The following is a 17070-nucleotide window of genomic DNA, read 5'->3' on the forward strand; positions in this document are numbered from 1 at the left end:
GAAATGTAAGAACTATTAAAAAAAATTGGGAGGAGGAAGGGCCCCAGTACCCAGGTAAAAACCTTCTTATGCCTCCTTCGCATATCATAAAGTCAAAAAGGGCTTAGACATTCTGTGATTAAAAATCTCTCTTGCAGACTACATCAACCTAATTTATTTTTAAAAAGGGCAGATTTTCTTGTTTCTCAAATTTAAACATTTGGTTTCCCACTAAGTAAAGTTCTTGGTGATAGATCTCATTTGCTGTTTGTAGAATTGGCATTTACATGGTAAGCAAACATTAAAACTAAATAAATAGCTTCTGTTAATGTTTGTCCATTAGATAAAATAAAACATTAAGGCATTTCAAAGCAGGATTCACAAAAGGACCTTGTTTGTCTAAACAGGCAACAGCATTGCTTATATTGGGGGTAGGGAACCTCAGGCCCGAGGACTGCATCCGGTCTCTGGCTTGCTTGGATCCAGCTCCTGAGGCTCAGGGCCTCCCCAGTATTGAGGAGCCCATGTTGGTGCTCCAGCTCCTCTAATGCCTCACTGCGGGAATGGAACACCCAAAATCTACTAGGCTGGGCTTCCCTAGACTCTGGTGTGGGAGGAGAATGTGAGGAGTGTCTTTCTCCTTCTCAGTCAGAGGCCACATCAATGAGGTTTTTTGTTGTTGTTGTTGCTTGCCACTTGTATGTGGCCCCTGACTAATTTTTCTGTGGGTTAGTGGCCTCTGACCCAAAAACAAGGTTCCCCACCACTGGCTATACAGTCAAAGCATTATTAAATGTTCAAGAGAATAATAAAGTGCTTTCCATTCTGAGTTTTTTTGATTCTTTTAAACAATAATGCAGAGGAACTTATATAGAAGAGATTATTTAAATCATGATTTTTTTTTCATCTACAACAGTTGCTGAGATTCCTGGTAAACCATAGTTAACTAAAGTTTGTATAAATTGACTTTTCATCTGCACAATCATTTGTGAAAAATAATGGAAATGTGTACTTCTGTATATTTTTATATACAAATATGTACCTTAGTCCACAGTACCCAATACTTTTAAAACATGAAATGAATTAAACCTCCTAACTTCCCAGTGAAGATATGAGAGATGCACATTAGCCTTATCAGTGCTAAACGATTTTTTCCTCACCATTGTTATCCCAGTATAGCACAACTGGTAGCAATGGTGCGTGGAATATTGATGAGGTACCACTGGTATTTTAACCATTGGTTTTGAACTGGTTTGTTACAGACAAATACATTGTAGTTCCTTGGACCTCATCTGTGTTAGGGTTCTGTATTACTGCCTCTGGTCTTTCTTTTTGGAAAGAAGCTTAGTGTGTGTGCAGCCTAATGGGATGGAAAGTAGCAACTATTAAATAGTTCACAGGAATGTTTGGCCACGATCTCTGACAAAAAGTGAAGACCACTGTGTCTCAAATAGTAATTTAGGTAGGTAAAATTATTGCTTGAATTACAATCTTACTGGGACCCCAACTGTAAGATCATCAGGGCTTGTTTTACTTCACAGAGTTATTTAGCATTGTTAGCTATTCAGGGTTTACACATAACTAGCTGACCTGGTACTGAATACTGCACTGACCCATTGCTTGTGTCCAGTATTGTGTCTGTTAACTTGGGCATAAGTTTGATGTAACAGAAGACTATAGCACAGACAAATCCTTGGAATGGAAAGCATTACCTACTGAATCATTAGCATCATTGGCTGAGCCTGTGATCTGTGGAATGCTTCTCTGCACATACTGATCTGGCTTGATCCTGCTTAGCTTATGAGATCGGACAGGATTACAGGACACAATTTGTAATGGTTGTAAAGTATAGCAAGCCACCCATCACCTCTTTAGAAAGATTATACTTATCTGTCCTGTTGCCTTAGAATCAGCCAAGGCATAAGCCCAGGCAAAGGGTGAACTGAAGCAGCACTGAGGCTTGTTTAATCTTAGCTAGCTGTACAGATTCTTAATGGTATAGCAATACTCACATAAACATCACATTCATGCTGGCAGTTTAGTGGCGGGCTGCAAGCATGGCGGGAGTTAGTTTTGATTTCACAGGTGGCTGAAGCAGGCCAGGCGACAGCTTCCCGGAGATTGGCCAGGAGGTAACTGGAGTCCCTTCAGACCCACAGGAGGGCTATGCTGCTTTTGGTTCTGAGATTGGCATGCTGTTACATCTTTTCCGAGAAGAAGTCCCATCTGCTGCCTGTCACATCAACTTATGCACTTTGCAGGATCTTTCCTTATGGCCATAAAAGGAAACTTCGTCACACTTCCTCATGCACTTTATACATTGACAGGTTACGTATTCATAAGCATGAATACAATTGGTTTTATTCAGGCAATGTGATTTTAACAAGCATCTAACATTATGGAGACTTCCACAGCTACTAAGCATAATGGGGAAACTTGTTCAAACTACAGCTGACAGAGCAAATGGGGGAGGAAGGCTGAGTCTGGCTACATGTCCAAATTAAAATAATTTGAACAAACATCCACATGATGTATGGATGGATATATGCAGATGCAGCTTCTTGATTTAGTGCAAATGCAAACTATCAGTTAAATGGCTATAGATAAGTCAGTGCACCACTAGGTAGAATAAGCTGCCTTTTCAGTAAAGGTGTTGCACATCCCAAGTGCTCTATCGGATACCATAGCTTTTAACTTTATTTTGTGTGTGTGTGTGTGTGTGTGTGTGTGTGTGTGTGTGTGTGTGGCTTTTTTTTTAAGAACCCCACCCCCGTAAAAGCTACTGTCACATTCTGTGTTTAGTCCAGGCTAGAAAAGTTGTGTCTGCTTGCCTCGCAATCTGGTGCCTCCATGATGCTTTGCAGTTGTAGCTCCCAATCTGGGCTGCTCACAAATGGCCTAGCATACTCTGAGTGTCTGGATGCAGCTCCGGCCTGGCCCAGAAGTATGTCTGCAAGATATCAGTCACATTCTGCCTTGGTTACTACTTGCAGGATGATTCTAACATTCCAGTCCCTAGTTCTCTCCAAATGTGTATTCTGTGTTGATCTGCCCTCTTCTGGAAAGTGCAGATAGTAAAGGTCTAATGCCATGATAAGGAATCAATGTTCACTGTTTTCCTGCTTCAATTGGAGCTAACGAGTAGTTCAGTTTCTTTATAAATTAGGCAGACTTCTCCCACTCCCCTTTATTTGTGGGGTCAGAGCATGGACCAGGTAGGGATACTCCTTTTGCTGTTCCAGTCCTTTTGAGCTTCAGTGCCTGAGCTTCCATCTCTTTTCTGGCATGCCCTTGACTCAGCTTTTAACTCCATGTATCTTTGGTGTATTTTTTTCCCCTCAAACTTTTTGCTAGCTGTGCTCTTTTGGTGAGCTCTCACCTGCCTCCCTTGTTTCTATGATCTCCTTGGAACACAGTTCTGCCGTCAGTCCCTTGTTCTTCTCAGGCTTGCAGGTGTTGCAGTCATATCAATTCCATTGCAGTGGTACCCATGGCAGAAAGGTGCTTGGGATGCCTGGTTAACTTATGAGCAAAACTCTTAATTCCTGATATGGGGGCTTCCTTTTAAAGGTTATTCACTTCTCCTTGCATAATTGTTCAAGGTCTCTTGTATCAACCATGACTAACAGCACTGATTTATGAGCTATAAATCCAGCTGAGATATGGCACATGAATCCTACCATGATCATGGGAGTTCTAGGCTGTCTAAAGTGGCTCCTAACCATGAGTGCCAACCTTTGGGCAGACTGTTATAAACCAGGGCACAAACGCCCAACTTGTTATTTCCTCTCTGTTTACAGTTCACCAAGCATATATTAAGTATCAATGCTTCAGTCACTGCAATAGTCTAAACATTGAGTCACACAGTCCCCATGAAAAATCTGTCTTTTTGTCTTACACAAAAATTAGAATAATATTCAGGTTACTCGCCCCTGGTCAGTTCTACCTTAGATCTTTGCCTAAAGACAATGTATGTAGCCAGTCCTCTTTAAAAAAAAAAAAAAGTTACTTACCAGGTTAGAGCATTTGAACATACATTCACAATGAGATACAGTCTTAGGTTCCATAAGGCAATGTAGCTGCTAGATGAAGTACTATATATCCTTTAGAGTTAACCCAAACTAAACAGCTTGTTGATGCTTAAAAATAGTGCCTTCTGAATCCAAGCAGCGTAGTTACTACTTGTCCTGCATTTTTATTCCCTTCCCCCAGAGTTCAGACTGAGATGAGTTCACAGGCAAGTCCCCTCTTTTGGGTGTGGGGGGAGCAATCAACATAGACTTTGTCCTTTGTTTCACACTGCTTCATTTGTTTTCAGTGGTACTTTGGGGAAGCATGACCAGTACTCTACGCTAATTAATGCTTCTTTCCTTTTTGAGTTGCACAATTACAGAGGTTTGCACTCAATATAACTTTATACCATGGGCTCCGGCTGTTACAAGTGAGGTTAAATGCAGTGCTGCATCCTAAAAGCATTCCATTAAGGCTGAGTGCTAAACATATTCTCAGCTTATCAGCTTTAACCATGCTAACCCACAGGTGAGCCTGAGTGGTTTCCAGCTATGCATTTTTTTCATGGGCGGCTGGTGAAAGCCGAGCTGGGGAAGGTGAGCACCAGCTCTGCCCTGCCCAAAGCCCTGCCCCTGGAGTATAGCCCGCCCACCCCCAGCCTGATCTTTCCTGGCCAGGTGGAAAGCCACTGGGGCTGCCGTGCTGAATCCCAGCCCCATCCCTTCCTGGCGGCCAGGGGAAGCCGGGCTGCTGGGCTGTGGCCCCTTCCCTCCCAGGCAGCAGCCCCGGCTCTCCGCAGTTGGGTGTGTGGGAAGTTCTGGGAGGGCTATGCCTTCTCCTGCCTACATTACTGGCTGCTCATGCATTTGTTAGTGTCTCATTGAGGGTTAGGGGCTTGGCGTAAGTGGGCACCTGGTCTGCCAGCATCAGAGCTACCTCAAAATTTATGGAAGTACAAAATTAAATGGAGGCCACGAGGGAGGAACATAGGGAAGAATATGATAGGACAGGCTTCAAAAAGGTCCAGAGTAGTAAAGGGGAGATTTCAGGAGAGGAAAAGGACACTTATGTTAAGTAGTCTCACAGTGGAAAAGAGCTTTAGGGAACTGTGTGTCAGGTTGGCCCATACTGGGAACTCTTGGTATATAGTATTTCTCATTTAAGGATGCTAAAATGCAGATTAGGGAGGTTAAATAGTGATTAATTGAATAATCATTTAACCTCATACATTCTTATAGGTTACTCGAATACTCTATAGTGCCCAGGGGCAGGGCAAGCAGCTAGTGTACTCTGGCCTCATTGCCGAGGAGCCCCCTTTCGCACTACGCTGCTGCTTCTGTGTCAGAGGCAGCAGCGTGGGGTGCCAGGCGGGAGCTCGTCTGTGAAGGGAGCCAGTTTTAAAACTAGCTGCCCTCACTGACCAGTTGCCTGTTGCCCTGCGCTGTGGCCTTAGATTCAGAAGCAGCAGCACAGGGTGTCAGCAGCCCCTGTCCACTGTAGGGGATCTGAGCTCCAGGATCCAGCATGAGCCGGGCTGCCAGCTCACCTGCTTCCTAATACACTTTAAATGCAGGGCGACAGCAGGGGTAGGTCCCGGATATGGCACAAGCTGGAGCTGAGCTGGACTCCTGGCCAGACCACTAAACAGTTTACTGGGGGGGGGGGGGGGGAAATGTGTGTAGTCTGTAGTATTAAGCATATAACCTTATTAGCTTTTGCTTATCAGTTAATTGACTATACTATTGCATCCCTAATGTGGATACTCAGCTAATTGAGTATGTCAAGGCTGTTCCCCACTCTGGCATGATGAATGCAGAAGTTGGAGACCTGTAAGAGCACTCCAAAACCTTGCCTCTACAGTCTCTGATACAAAAACTTTCCCCCACAAAATCCTAATATCAATACCAGTTAATTGGAAAATACCAATCTTTTATTACCAAAACAAAACTGTAGCTGCAAGCATAGTAGACTGGCTAGATGGAAAGAACCACCATTTGATATAGATACTCAGGGAGAACCCTTGGCTGTAAGGCTAGATGGAAAGAACCACCATTTGATATAGATACTCAGGGAGAACCCTTGGCTGTAAGGCTTAGTTACAAAAGATTGAAAAAAAAAAAAACCTGTTAGCAAGCTCAGACATTATTTCCAACCCCCCAAAACAAGGAAAACAATAAACCCTGATGGAGTATCTCAACTTTTCCCTACTTACACATTTTAAGAAGTCTGTTCCTGGAGAGAGAAGCATCTCCCATCTCTCTCAATACCTGGGAGAAACTGCTCTGATCTCAAAGAAGAGAGAGAAAAGCCCCTTTCTTCCAGTTGGAAATTCCTACACGCAATTGCACGTCTGACACCTTAGCTAAGAACATAGGCTCCTTAGTCACCAGGTGTTGGTCAGCACTCCTGATTATGACAGAGTAGTTGATGGAAATTCCATTAGTTGATAAAGCCCTCACTGTGGCTCTGCGGTTTAAATGTAGTAGGAGCTACCTTTAAACTGCAGTCATAGCAGGGTTAGCAAAACAATCCCTGCTTGTGATGCCCTGGGAGCTAATCCCAATGTGGCTCTGCCTTTCTAAAATATAGTAAGAGCTGCCAGGCTCTAACTGCATTTAAAAGGCAGAGTCGCAGCAGGGGTCTGGGCGTGAGTGAGCTGGGAATCAGCTGATTCCCGGCTCATGCCCGGTCCCCTGCTGCGCCCTTGCCTCGCGCCTCCCTCTCCCCCCGCCCTCTCCAGCACCATCTCCATGGGGGTGGGCAACTGGCTTTTAAGTTGGCTCCCTCCTGCACCAGTGCCTGCTCTCCCCTCTCCCTCCTTGCTGCTTCTGATAGAGGGTTTGAGTAGTCTACTACTTGATTAGTTGCTTACATCCCTACTTCTCATCAGTGAATTTCAGCAGTGAGTAATCAGTATTTCTGTTCTACAGATGGTGAAATGGAGTTGCTGAGGCTGTCTGATGAAAGTCAATTTGTGTCACTAATCATTGAATCTTTGTTTTTTAAACTAAGAACACATCTGGAATATCCTTATGCTCTTTAGGGAAAAATGTGCTGTAATATGTATTGCATGAGGAGTAACAGTTAATTCGAGGGAAGGACTTTGGATCGGACTACCGCGTCTACATGTGGCGAGTTAATTCGGGCTACCGGTATTTTAAAATGGCGACTGGCTGCAAATATGCTAATCAAGCATGGGATATTTAAATCCCGTGCTTCATTAGCAGCTTCGGTATGCTTGATTTGCCTCCCTAGTCCGAACTAGGGGGCAAGTGTAGACCTACCGTAATAGAATAAGCATCCAAAGGATACAGCAGAAGTACATTTTTTTTTTAAATGATGTGACATTATGTATGATTCCATAGACCTAAAGTCTTTCAGACATTACTTTGTTGGGGGAGGGAGAATTGTCACTTTGAAAGCTTGTAACATGACAGAAGCATTTTGCAGAAGTCCATAGAAAACCATAGTAGAATTTTTGGGACCACTTGGCCCTACAATTGCATACAGTATGATATTGCAAGCCAACATACAAAATTGATGAATGCATTTTTACATGAATCCTTTACAATACTTCCTGTTCCCTTCAAAATGCCTGCAGTTAGAATGGTCAGATCATACATCCTCCATATCTATGTATGAGCAGTTTAATCAGGGCCTGTACTATGAGTTGTTTTTGTTTAGAGCAGAGAAAAGGAGGGACAGTAAAAAAGATACTTTTCATTTGTGGAGTGATGTTTTAGATTTTGTTGACCCTTTATATAGAAAGAAAGGAGCAAGGAATGTAGATTTTTGATCCTGTAATGGACTGTTAGAGGGAGGGAGGGTTACTTTGAATGGCAAGAAGACTTAGGTACATAAGTCTCCCATGCCTATAGAGGGTGAGTGTCATGGGATGTTGGAATCATCGTGGATGGGGAATCGTTTGATGGGGTGCAGGCTTGTTAAGATTTGAGAAGGTATCAACTGAGGGAGGCTCACTCGGGAATAATGAGGTGATAGAAGGGTTTATGTAGGAATCCTTGCTGGCTTTTACAATGTACTCTGATACCCTATTTGGTCCTGCCATGAGGGCAGGGAACTGGACTCAATGACCTCTCGAGGTCCCTTCCAGTCCTAGTATAATATGATTCTATACTCTGGAATTCTCTACTCAGGTACCCCTCTTCAGGAGCTACTCCCTTAAATGTAAGAAAAGAGCAACACAAATGATTAGGGGGTTGGAATGGGTGCCATATGAAGAGAGATTAAAAGGACTGGAACTTTTCAGCTTGGAAAAGAGGAAACTAAGGGGGATATGATGGAGGTCTATAAAATCACAACAGGTATGGAGAAAAAGGAAAAGTTAATTTGTTCCCATAACAAAAGACTGAGGGGTCACCAAGTGAAATTAACAGGGAGCACGTTTAAAACAAACAAAAGGAAGCTTTTCTTTACACAGTCAACCTGTGGAAGTCCTTGCTAGAGGATGTTGTGAAGTCCAAGACTATAATAGGATTCAAAAACGAACTAGATACATTCATGGAAGTTAGGTCCATCAATACTTATTAGCAGGGCTCCCCGAACCGCGGCGAGTCCCGCTCGCCAGCCACACTGTCCGGCGATCTGCGCATGCGCGGATCATTCTGCTCATGCACAGATCGCCCGAACCCAGCTCTTCCGGGTTGCAATCTACTTGCCACTGGCGAGTAGATTGTATTATTTGTCGAGCCCTGCTTATTAGCCAGATTAGGTAGGAATGGTGTCCCTAGCCTCTGTTTCAGGGGCTGGAAAGGGATGACAGGAGAAGGATCACTTGATGATTACCTGTTCTGTTCACTCCCTCCGGTATCTGTCATTGGCCACTGTTGGATGACAGAATACTGGGCTACATGGACCCAGTATGGCCATTTGTTTGTTCTTATTAAACTGTAGTGCCTTGAGCTGGGAATATGCAAGTCTTGTAGTGAACGGGGAGAGATTTTTATACCGGTTGTAGGTGAAGCATGTCAGTGGATAAGCATGGGGAGAAGGATATAGGTTTAGGTCTAATATAAATGTGGTTGTGTGTGTGTGTATGAACACCTTTTTTTTGTTTTTGTTTAGAACAGAACAATACAGGCAGTCCCCGGGTTACATGGATCCGACTTAGATCGGATCCCTACTTACAAACGGGGTGAGGCAACCCTGCACTAGCTGCTTCCCCCCAGCAGACCAGGGAGACGCGAAGCTAGCGCCCCTCCCCAGCAGACCAGGGAGATGCAGAGCGGCTTTTCTCAGCAGACACCTCAGCTTGAGAATAAAGGACTGAGGGAAGTGAGGCGTGGGAGAATAAAACTGACCTCTGGAGAAATGTTTGGCTAGAGTTTCCCCTACAATATGTACCAGTTCCAACTTACATACAAATTCAACTTAAGAACAAACCTACAGTCCCTATCTTGTACGTAACCCGGGGACTGCCTGTATATATCTTTATGATTTCTTTGAAGATTTGTTAAACAAAACTCCATACCTGGAGCCTGTTCTACACAACTGGGAGCTGATGTACTAATGCAATAGTGTCCCCTTTGGTGCAGCATTAGAAGTGGTCGGTCAGCCCTTTCTTGCTTTACTCTATGGTAGTCCTAATTTGGGCAATGAGGAGTGTTTGTTCCAGTCCCTCTTCTATACTTGTAGGAGTAGGGTGGTTCTTGATCTCAAGGGATCTGGAAACCCCTTGGCTCATAATTTCTGATAAGAAGTAGGTAGGGGAGCCCAGGCCTACCCACTCTATTGTGTTCCAGCTCAGGGCCCTTAATCCAGACAGGAAGACTCGATCCTCAACAATTCCTACTGCTATGCCTTGGGGTCCTTCCCTCCCTTGATACCATGGGTGGCTTCAGCCTGTATTTCAATCACTTTCACTTGATTGTTGTCTCTGGGTAGCTTCTCACCAGCTTGTTGTCAGGAATTTCCTTCTCCAGCCTGCATGCTCCTTTGCCAGCTGCCCCTCTGCTTTTCACCACTTTTTATACTTGTAGTGTCAGCAAGTTTGCCAGTCATGCTGGCTGGTAGTTGCTGCATTAACTCCTGGGTTGCTGGGACACCCAGGGATCTATGCATCCCATTGCAATAGACATTTCTGCAAGAGGTCATTGTTTATCTGCATTATGGTGTTGGGAATACTCAAATTATTTTTCTACCAGCACCCCAACAAATCAAGACAAACCCTCTCAAGCCAGCTTTCTGCTTTAGGTGTGACTTGAACTGTGTTTTCCCCTTACTTTCTGGAAGGCTTTAATTTATGTTGCTATGGACATCTCCCAAGTTCTGTAGCATCTGGCGGGAGTGCTTACACCATCATAGAATTTCTCCTGCTCCCTGTGACGTTGCACTCTATATTCTATATTAAAATAGAGTTGTGATATAAATGACATAATGAATGTACTTTAGGCAAGATAACTCATGTAAGGTATCATTGGAAAGGTTATGATTCATTGAACGATTATCTATCTTATTTGTATGTCATTTTTTAAATCTGAAGTTAGGAATATTGACTATGTACCTGTATTTTGATTATGCTGTATTGGGTGATACCCACAGCTAATGCTTTAGGTACAAAAATGGAAAAGCCAGAGAGGACTGATGGTGCATCAGCAAGGACAGATGACTATTACAAGGCTTGGCCTACCTATGCTCCAAATTGCCACTGCTTTATGGACGCTATGATGCTACAGTCAGGTGACATACTAACCACCATGTTTGGACTGCTGATCTTTTCCACTGGGAGGTGGGAGAATCAAACGGAGGATTTCCACCTTATGGAAATCCTATATTAGGTTGGGGACAAGGGCGCAGGAAAATGATCAAGATCTTCAGTTTGCTTCTACTCCACCTCCCCACCCGAAGAGATGCTTGAAAACACCTGAAATGAGGACAGTAACTGAGAGGCTGGGGAAAGAACTGCTGGACTCAGGCTAGCAAGATACTTGACCTGTGAAGGAGTCTACCTAAAACAATATATATGGTGAATAATTATTATTTGTAACAAATTTCTTTAGTGAATCAAGCTTGGTTTGCATGCTTTGTTCATTTTCTTAGTACTCTGCTACCTTTTTAATCACTTGAAATACACCTTTTGTAGTTAAACTTATTTCTTTTCATTAACTGGGTACATAATTTCTAAGTGGAGGGAGGGGTGTTGTGCATACCTTCCTCCACATTGAGGGAGGAAACAAATTTTATGTAACTTCGGGTTTGCACGCCAAGGGAAGTGGGCACCTGGATACCTGTGTCAAGTCCCTTAAAATGAGCCTTCCCAGGGATGATCTTGGTGTCTCTATCATTCTGCAGTTGGGTGTGGCTCTGCTTGTGAGCTTGAACCAGTAAAACCTGATTGGCAGAATAGGCTGACTCAGTGATGTATCAACACATCAGGTCACATCCTAAGAGGGTCCAAGCTTTCACACTCCATGTTTAATGTCTAATAACAAACTAGTTTTTAAAACCCCCCACATCTAGGGACATGATCTGTGTCTGACGAAGGAAAAATAATCTGATATTTACTATGCCCTCCATGATACATGATCCCCTTTTTTGTTTTCAGTTTAAACTGATTTTTTTCAACCAAAATATTCCTGGGTTTTTCAAGAAGTATTATCAGGTTTTTTCAGATTTTTTTTCACCCTTCATTTGTATCATTCAAGTGTGGGTGCATATATCTTTAAAAGCCTTGTTTTGTTGGGAAAATTGTGTGTGTGTGTGTGTGTGTGTGTGTGTGTATTTAATTTAGAAGGTGTACGCAATAAACAGGCCTGTATACGAATTCTGAGGAGAGTGCACATCTGAACATATTGATAAATCTCATGCCCACCTGTCAATGATGTTCCCCAGTCTGGCACTCCAAGAGCAGAAGGTGGGGGCCTGCAAGAGACCTTAAAATTATCTTGCCTCTATCAGCTTCTGTTTGAAAGCTCCCCAAGGTCACAGATTCCCTGGCCTGGGGAGATAGGCTGTCACCACCAATTAAAAAAACCCTTTCCACGTGCTTTTTCCTGGATTCAAGAAGACTTTTTCCAGAAGGATACCCCAAGCTTTTTTACCACAAGAAAGCTTGGGGGGAAATAAGAAGAAAACACTGCAATTTCTGATAGCTGACCTTTCTGTGTTAGGCATCCATACACAGATCTCCTATTACTTTCCAGGACCCATGAATCACAATCACCTAAGAAAAGGTGATTTTTAGTAACAAAACAGAAAGATAAACCATACTTGGTTGCTAAGTATTTAAAGCAAATGAGAAAAGAACAATTTAAAAACAGAAATTCTATTCCTGGGATACATCTTAAAGTACAGTATATTGGGGTAGGTGGCACATGGGCTTAACATAGAGAAGTCTAACCAAACTACAAAACAAAGAAAATAATCTGATCATGTCTAAATGAACATTTCCCTGTCTACTCACAGATCTGTGCTTTGAGGTCCAGTCCATTTCCATGCCTAGTATTCTTTGTAGGCATGGTAGTTCTGCCTAGTTCAATTCATCTTGTTCCTTCAGCCCCCTGGTTAAACTGACACAAAGCAGAAAAAAGCAGCAGGGTTTCTTTCATTTCAGATCTTAACACCTCCCCCCATTGGCTCTACTGGCTCCCTGACAACACCTTCTAGCTACCTGAGTTTAACCCTGTGATTACTGAATGCTAGGATGTTCAAAAAAAGGCCAGCACTCCTCTTATCCCTCTCACCACCATATACTTGTTTCAGTCTGTTAGCAGATAACGGTTTAAAGATTTGACTCCTAAAATGGGAAGAAAATGAAAATCTGTGTCAAAATTCCTTTCAGAACACAAGGAGGTATTCAAAAGTTTTAAAAGTGGAAAAACAAGAAAGAAGGATGAAGTTGAGTGTGCGAGCCGCAAATGGTGTGGCCCAATTATTAAATATAAATATTTATAGGAAAACAGTTTTAAATCTACAATAATAAACTAGTTTTCAAAAGAGAAGTTTTATTTGGGGGGTTAGAAAGATATTCTGAAATTCAGAGGTGGCGTTGTGTTTTGAATTCTGTTTCAGTATTACAGCAAATCATGTAGATGGCAGAATTCAAAGAATGAAAGAAATACCCCTTCTTTTTCCATTCACTATAATAAAACCAAGTATTTACCCAGGGAATTTAAGGTTTTTTTCCCACCGATTTTTCATCTTTGTTCTAATAATAAACACTTACCTTATTTTTCCACCCAAAGAATGTGTAAAAATTTAGAAACTAAGAATGGAAGGACCTTAATGATAGTCCTTTGCATTTCTGCTTTAAAAAAAAAAAAGATGGTAAATGGAGAGCAAGAAATATCCTCATTGTTCATCCTTCTGCTAGGTAAGCTCCCAGTGGCCTATACACAGGTGGGATCTGTGTTGAGAATAAGGGTAAAGGAAAATGTGAATCTTAACTGGTAAAGCAAATTCACAGGTATGACTGAATCTTCCTTCTCAAGAACATTTAGAAACTGATTGATTTTCTTTCTCTTTAACCATTAACAATGCATCCTAGAATTTAATTATATTGATCCCTTTTATCTGTTCCTGTAGCAATGTTTGTTTCTTACACATTGGGAATAGAGAAATTGATGTGAAACTATTACTATTAGTACATGGTTTTCTAAACTGTGAAAGTTAAAAGCTCTAGTTATTTCTGTAGAATTATCCACTGAACCTGAATTAATATGTTGAGTAATAGGTGACTACTAATCTATTGTATTTTTTTTTAAACCTGGCTGCTGCTTATAATTTATGTATTTTTGGTATGTGGTGACTAATGCAAACTTGGTGCTTTGAACTCTTTTTGTGTACTTCAAAATTAACAGTTTTACCTGTCTTTGTTTATAATCCTTTAGTGATAATTTTTTAAACTGGTATGTTTGGGGATTTAATGTCATTCATAGCACATATGCGAAGGCATTTGTCTAATATTTGGATTAAATGGAAAGTGACATTTACCCATGCAAATTGAAGAAAGCCTGCAGCCCTCATGTGAAACAAATGGAGGGTGTAACAGTGATCAGCAATATCTGCTCTTGGAATGGTTCAGGAGCCACACTGCAACATAAATATGGAAGGGCTCCTCTGAGAATTTGTATTTTCCAGTGAGGAAAATAAAGTTACAATATAACAAAGCTCTGTACTATATCCTGTGTACTCCTCCCTTTCCTTTGTCATGTCCTTGACCCAAGCAGCAAAACAACAAAGGCACACAAAAAAAGCAGCAGGAGAGAAAATGTTTTTTGTTGCCCTTTAGAAATTTTCCATTTACAATTGGCTTCCCCACTGTTGGGGTAGGCTGATTGTAAAAACAACTCCACCTTCCCTTTCCTGTCTCCAACTTCCAGTGCCACCCATTCCTATTTACCATGCTCACGTCACAGTCTATGGGACTGGCCTGCAAGTTTGGGCAAAAATGTCTGCATGGTTCTCTAAGGCACCCTCCTAACTAAATGGATTCAGCCATCCATGTAGGATATTTTGCATGCCCCCCCCTGCTCCCCCAAACTCACTGTCTCCTGCAGCAGTTGGGGGAGAGCTGTTGAAATGAACTGGGAATTGGGGACTTGAGGCTCTCAGATACTGGAGGATTTTGTGTGCATTCTGGTGAATAGGAACACTGACTAATGTTAATTAAGCAATTACCAGCCTTCCTTCTTGCTTCCTCAGGTGGGAGAGAATTATTATTTTTTCTTAGGTAGAGAAAACGAAAGCAGAAAGGTTAGAGGTTATGAACAACGCTAGGAAGAGCATTAATCAACATTTCACTGCAAAGAGGGATTTCTGCTTCTAGATATACATATGGGCTATGTCTATAGTGTGCATTCTTGTGCAAGAAGATATGCAAATGAGGCATGGCTATGAATATTGCCACACCTCATTTGCATACCTAATGTGCCGCCATTTTGCACAAGAAGGAGCAGTCTACAATGCTCCTTCTTGAGCAAAAGCCCCTTACACAAAAAATGGCATCTCATTAAGGGGCTTTTGCTCAAGAAGGAGCATTGTAGACTGCTCCTTCTTGTGCAAAATGGTGGCACATTAGGTATGCAAATGAGGTGTGGCAATATTCATAGCCATGCCTCATTTGCATATATTGCACAAGAATGCACAATGTAGATGTAGCCGTGGAGAATTCCGGGGTGTGACACCAGCTGTGTCTACATGAGCTAAGCTAGTTTTAATTTAGCTAACTTAGGTACTGGAGGTGAATCTGTTGCAGCACAGGCGTCAGCACCCGTCATTGCCTAAGGTTTTGTTGGGCTTGTATGGGGCTTATGGCCACAGCATCATTGCTTTGGTACTGAGCTCAGGTTACATCTACACAGGTTACAATCCAACCTTGTGATTGCAGTGTAGACACACTGTAAGTGCCTCATTTATTATACCACGCTGCCTCTGATGCACTCAAGGCTAGCTGCTCCTAAAACCTCATTCACAGGGTAGGCAGCAACATGTGACATCAGCTTTGGTCTGTTTAGTATTGCTTCCCATAGCCATGAGCTGATTACCTGTTTTGTTGGTTAAACTGAACAAAGAACCTGTAACCAAGAGCTCTGAAGTGCACTGAATTTTGTGGGAATTCCATGGTTTGGCCAAATGAGGCCACTTATTTGACTCTCTTGGTAGCGTAGTGTCCCCAGCCTAGTAGCTTGTAGGGTAGGGGAAAGCTCACTAAAATGAGCCAGGAAATAAGTTCAGATTTCACCTCTGATGATAACTGTTCATATGTCAAGACACTAATTTAGCAATGTCTCATGTCCCCACCCCCAAAGGCATCCAGTATAATTCCTCACATTTTGCTCCAGACACAGCAGGGAATAGAACTCAAGTCTTGAATACAAAAGCCTCAAATCTGATCCAGTCAAACTGCCTTTTGTAATGTATGTATTAAACCTGTATTGTTACCAAAGTAATGGGCAAATCTGGTATGTGCTCACTTATTACGGTTACTCATCTGAAGGAGGGAGATGATAATTCTATCAATGTGCTGCTTGTATTACCTGTGTTCTGCTATGGAGCTTTACTTCAGTCAGCTCCCTCCCAGTGGAGCTACCCTGCAGAATCTAGGTTCACCAGGGCTGGGTACTTCCCATCCTAGAATCAGATGAGGAGATGATGCCAACACCCAGCCCGTGTTGTATGACTTCACCATAGCACCAACACAACAAAACATTGCACTGGAAGTGGGGTTTGAGAGATGGTCTGTCAGACCTAGACGACCACCTGTCTGGACTAGAGACTATGTTATGTAGTATTTACAGTGTTTTCAGTGTAATATTTCTGCCAACAGTATAGTGTCTTGTTCCATATTTGTTGCTGTGGTTAGAACAACAATGTTTATTTTATAATTGGGGGAGTTTCTTAAGAGAGGAGGGAATGTGGTGTTTCAGATGCTGCTTCTAATTATTAGAACTGGGAGCACTGGCTGTTGGGAATCTGGAAGCACAGGAAAAAGGAAGGAGTAGATGGGCCAGGCCTGAGTGAGAGCTACAGAGGGGAGGAGCAGCAACAGCTTTGTAAAGAGGTTTCACCTTTGGTAAATAAAGGCCTGTTGAAGTTTGTTAGTACCTTGCTTGCATGGTACAACAAAACCCTACAGTGTTTTTGAGCACTAAGATCTTTAGCTTGGGGCACTGGTTCTTAAACTTTTTGACCTATGGTTCTCAAACCCTAACCCATGGCCCGCTGGGCTCAATGCAAATCTTTCCGCAGACCACCAGCTGCTAATGGAAACTTGCCGTTAATTACATAATTACACCCAAGCCATTTTGCTGTTGTTGCAGTTAGGGAGAATGGTTTAATTTAACCAGTAAAAAAAGAAAATATTTAATAATTTAAATTAACAGATTAAGTGCTTTAACTTTCTCATTTTAAGTAAAGTAAAATAAGTTTATTGCAACACAAGCTTTCAACATAGTCTTTATTTATGACAGGGGTGAAGAACCTTTCTTGGGTCAGGAGCCACAGATCCACAGAAAAATCAGTTGGGGGCCACACAAGTGAAAAGCAAAAAGTCCTCCAGAACCCCCAACCCTCATTGTGGCCCCCAACTGAGACATCTTATTCCTATGGTGCTCCAGCCCC

At 42.4% G+C, this 17070-nt stretch overlaps 1 protein-coding gene and 1 long non-coding RNA gene across 13 annotated transcripts in view; both read left to right on the plus strand.

The window, feature by feature from the left end:
- Nucleotides 1–17070, plus strand: part of ARL15 (ARF like GTPase 15) — a 301461-nt gene that overhangs the window by 12430 nt on the left and 271961 nt on the right. The window lies entirely within an intron of this gene.
- LOC142829954 (uncharacterized) lies at nt 2758–14901 on the plus strand. Its single transcript, XR_012904921.1, has 3 exons — nt 2758–5962; nt 6022–6892; nt 10552–14901. It is a non-coding gene; the product is annotated as an uncharacterized LOC142829954 (long non-coding RNA).

The sequence above is a fragment of the Pelodiscus sinensis genome, chromosome 6 (assembly GCF_049634645.1).
Source record: "Pelodiscus sinensis isolate JC-2024 chromosome 6, ASM4963464v1, whole genome shotgun sequence".
NCBI lineage: Eukaryota > Metazoa > Chordata > Testudines > Trionychidae > Pelodiscus > Pelodiscus sinensis.